The following is a 5,217-nucleotide window of genomic DNA, read 5'->3' on the forward strand; positions in this document are numbered from 1 at the left end:
AATTGCCGTTGTCATATCGTCAATGGTAGCGATAAGAGTTTATGATTGGAGCCAGTCCAAGGCGAATTTATTACAGGTGACAGCAAACACATATAAGTAAAACCCTACATGTATTTGTTGTTGCGTTTGGTGCAAGCATCATGTCAAAATCAGCAAGCAAATGTAAACATACGAATGTAAACATACCAATACATACAAACAAAGCATATCATTTTGACGTAAGCCATACCTACGGCGAAAAATTCAGCTGGGTGAATGCTGTCACCTTATTAAATCCACCTTGAGCCAGTCGTAAAGCAATTTTCTCGCTCTCTCATGCTTGGTGTTTGGAGAGAAGTGATTTGGTGGCTAGTGCACTTTTAGTGCGGGGGTCCCCAGCACTTTAAAAACATAAAATAATATGAAATAAGTGAAGTCAAGGCATATTTAACAGATAGCAGGAATAGAGCGAAACCATTCAAATTTTTGTATTTTGTTTGTACGTTTGGGTTTAGTCACACTTGAATATCAAAATCTCTAAACGAAGATTAACAGTTGGGGTAATTTAAGCGAAATACATGAACGAATAAATTTGGTGCTTTCTGTAACATAAAAGTCGGCAACACTGGCTAGATATTTTCGTTTCTTCACCGTTCATTTTCGTATCCAAAAGTCGGAGGGGAGGAGAGGGAAGAAAGAGTACTATGTAATATAAAATATTTTGTCTCGTTAAAATAGAAGAATAATACGAAGCAAGGAAAGAATAACGAAGCAAAAAAAAATATATACGTGCACTTATGTGTATGTATGTACATTTACAGTTTTCCTACTTCTCTATCTTTCCATCTTTCCGCTTAAGCATTGATTTTGCACTTTGCATTTGAAAATTTTAATATCGTTAATAAATCATTAATTTAAAAAAATTTCTAATACGTTTATTCGGTGGAGTTTGATACTTAAGAGTTGGCAACACTATTTATTATATAGCATTGAGTAAATAATAACACAGAGTCACAATCACTCAATTCTTGGCAAACGATCATACACATATACATACACATATATGCGGTCGGTCGGGAGCACCGATCAATTAGCTCGTAAACAGAAATGGCCTCTGGTGACGGTCCAGCATTGCTTGACAAGCACTTTATATGTGTGCGTGTCGGGTGCTTGTCATTTGCCCGGTAACGTTCAAAACAAAAAGCGATCAATCCACAGTTGTATTTAGAAGTAAATATGTCTTCATCGGATGATGAATTTTTATTACTTGCAACTATTGCAGTTTTGTTAAAAAAAAAGAACACACATTATGGGACTTTGAACAGCTGATAGGCGAAATGGCAGGCTGCCAGAAGAAACGCGCCAAAAATAACTGACGAAAACAGTTCATTTTTCCTTAATGGAGAAATGACGTGTTGAAATGTTTATAATTACATATTTATCTTAAAATTAATTCAATTGAAATGTAATGATTTGAATTGAAGTGAGTTTATAGACTTCAAAGCTCGTTATATCCTTTTCGACTTCTACTTTTAATTAGTCTTATGTATATTACATAATGTAATTTTATTGAAAACTGTGTGTTGGCTTATGTAAATTTGTATATACGTAATTATTCTATGGCTGAAAAGCGTAGGTAAGGGAATTAAATTTGAGTTTGGGATATTTTACAAAAATTAAAGGTAATCTGCTTTAACTTATTCTGTTAGTTGTTTGAAAATTTTTTTGTTACCCACTTTCTGTGTTATATTAAAAAATCGCAATAAGTCATGTTTTTAATTATAACTTATGTTTTTCGGGTTCATAACTTTATTATTATTAAATTACTTATGTATATCAGTTTTAAATAATTTCATTTACATATAAATTTTTAAATTTTTTGCTTATTTATGTACATATTTCATACGGATTGTGCTTATTTTTAGTATATGTAGGTGTTTACGAGTAATATACTATTGGGCAACCGCACACTAAATACTAACCTCAATGCTAAATACAACCCTGCTGTTTTGTCCATCAGACTCCGACACGATCAAAAAAGTAAGCGTCAAACGAAAATATCAAAAATTTTTGATTTTCATCAAGCATCGTACGTGTAGCCGACAACAAATACGTGTGTCACGACGCCACCCGACTGCACTAACACATACAAAGCGCAGTCAAGCATGCTCGATCGTGACCAGAGGCCAAGAGAGTTGTGTCGATTTGGCTTCGCTCAAGTACTGAGCAAGCGTACGGTAAATGTACGTAGTATATACATTATGTACATACATATGTTTACATACATACACATGAATGCATCAAAGAGGGTAGATAAGCAAATTAATATTGAAACTAAAATTTCAAATAAAGCCATGTACACCTAATTCCCTTTTTTCACGATTTTTTTTTTTCGAATTTAATTTAACACGAGTTAGAAAGGAAAAAAATAAAAATTTACAGGAATGGTTTCGTTTTAAAAGAATTTTTATTATTTTAAAATTTTTTCTTGAATCTAATAGAGCAAATATAGTGAGATTTTTCGACGGATCACACTGGAGATTTTTGTACAGAGATGCGGAAAAAAGTATACATCCCAAAAAATATTTACATTTTTACTACTAACGAAGTTGTATATATTTGTGTATGAAAGGAACATGTTTAAAAACGATTTTTTAAAAAAAATTTAAAAAACAATGTTTTTTAAAATTCATAAATTTTAATTTTTTTTTTATTAATATAAGCCAGCAAATATTTACGCACAGGATATATGTAAGTTCATAATTCTGAATTACCCTCAAAATGTCAAAACAAAATTAAAAGTGTTTCGTTATCATTATGCACACACTAGAAAGCGTTTAGTTATTATCATTGCCAAAAAATAATCAGTGGCGCCTGGTGGCACCTGCAATTGATTAAAACTGAAAGAGATGCTATTAAGCAACACGTTGATACTAGTTTCTGACCGTAGGTAAATGTAGCTCAACTTGCAGATCCAAGAATATGAAGGAATATGATTTTTTTTTTTTCGTAAAATTAATTATAAATAGATAATCAAATGCTTCACAGCCTTTGTTCTTCCGGCTAAAATATATAAAAATATCGTACCCTAAGTGAAAAATAAAAAATTGGAAGTCGGCTCAAGCAAAAGGAAAAAAAAACCACCTTGGGCTTTGAAGTTTTTTCTTAGTCAGTTCAATACTATAAAAAAATTATACTTTTGACATATCTATAAAAAAAAACTGTAAGTCGGAGTTTAGTAATTCTTTTTGATTTTATTGTTGGTTCTATTCTGGAATTTAGAAATACCATTAAACATTGCGTAGGTGGTATGTTGCAAATTTGACTTTCTTCCGCTAAATCCCCAGTGTGCGGATGTACGTAGTGTTTAAATTAATTAGTTTCAGGAAAAGTCTCTGAGAATTGGTAGATTTTGCTGCTGCTTAATAATTTATTTCTTCTAATGTATTTAAAGAATTAAAATGTGTAAGCACGAAATAAATTCTTAAGTGAACTGTAAAAGAATTTTATTAATATGTTTTCACCTCATTCTCCTTTTACACGAGTTTTTTGGGAACGTATCTATGATGTAAAAAGAGAATTAGGTGTACTTTATTATTCTTGGCGGCGCAAAATTAATCGGAAGATTTAAAATTTTTGTATGCAGTTTACAAACAGACAAGCATTGAAGCGCGTAGAGTTCAAAATAAAAAAATAATAACTTGTTTTTTTCAAAAAGAAAATGTATTAATTTTGCGCCACCTGCAACATTGCGCTAACCTTGTGTTCACAATAATATCAGCGCGATATGTTGCAACGTTTTTACTTTTTTATTAACTTTTCATTAAATTTTTTTATAAACATACACATGTATTATATTCTCTCCTAACTGGCACCTCTCTTAAGCGGACACCCCCCACAAACGGACAGTTTTTCAGTACTAGAACATTCTTAGGGGTTTTTGAAAATTTGTCTCTCTCATAACAAGAAGCGGACACTTGTTTTCCACCCCAAAGGGTATTTGAATTCCCCATAACCGTACAGTATACAACATTGTTTTTGCGTTTACGCTCTTCCATATTCGTACAGCAGCTGCTCAGAGAACGTTAACATTACATTGACGTTCTCTGAGTTGCTTATTCAATAACACGTGTATGTATAGAGGGGAATCCCCTAAATACGAGTACGAAGAACTTGTTTTAATGCAGTAAACACATACATATTCACGTAGTTTCTTATTGTAAGCATATGTACGTGAATCGCAAAGTCTAAAGCAGTGTGGAGTTTTAGACAAGGTTGATGTAATTGAAATTCATAAAAATGTACGCGAGTTGGCAAAGAAATGTAAGATCAGCAAAACTCTAACTGCTTGCATCATAAAAAGCAAATACCAAATTTTACGTTTGTGGAACATTGACGTCAATCCGTAGAGAAAAGGAGTCTGCTAAAGCCCAAAGATCTTAATATTGGTAAACTGTGCTACGAATGGTTTGTGGATACACGAAAAAGTAGCTCTTTATAAGGAGCAAAGCCAAAGAAATTTCAGTGATACTCAATTACCACAGTTTTAGTGCATCCATCCAAAGGTGATGTCAAAAGTTTTACCGAAAAGGTACCATATTTGATTAAAGGATATGATTCGCGAAACATTTATAATGCGGATGAGACTGGCTAGTTTTTCCGAGTATTACGCTATAAACCATTTACATTAAAAGGTGAAAAATGGCTAATAATAGGCTCACGATTTTACACTGCGTCAATATAGCACCGCTTTTTTGTTGTTGGGAAATCTGCAAGGCCTCGAGCATTTCGCAACATAAATTTGAGCAATTCAAATCTCTACAGGTAAAATCCGCCCAACAGTCCTCACATTAATGTTTGATTTGTTGAGAGGATCGATATATCGATGTTGAAGGTGGGCCATGTAAAATTGGCTTTTTGAATTGGCTATAAAAACAACTAATCATATTTCTTCAAACTTTGTTTTTTACTTTGAAGATTGAAAATTGTCATTTATGAATGAAAAATAATATCGTTCAAATGACTGCCACGACTGGCTTTACAGTAGGCCATTCGATCAATCCAATTTTTAAGCACATTTTCGATTGTTTGGGCTTCAATTTCATGAATGGCAACTTCGATTTCGTGTTTTAAAGCATCAATCGTCTCTGGATGGTTCGCATAGCATAGTTCGCAAAAAATAGTCCAACGGGCTTAAATCACAGCTCCGAGGCGGCCAATTGATATCGTAATTTCGGC

Source organism: Anastrepha ludens, chromosome 4, assembly GCF_028408465.1.
Source record: "Anastrepha ludens isolate Willacy chromosome 4, idAnaLude1.1, whole genome shotgun sequence".
Classification (NCBI taxonomy): Eukaryota; Metazoa; Arthropoda; class Insecta; order Diptera; family Tephritidae; genus Anastrepha; species Anastrepha ludens.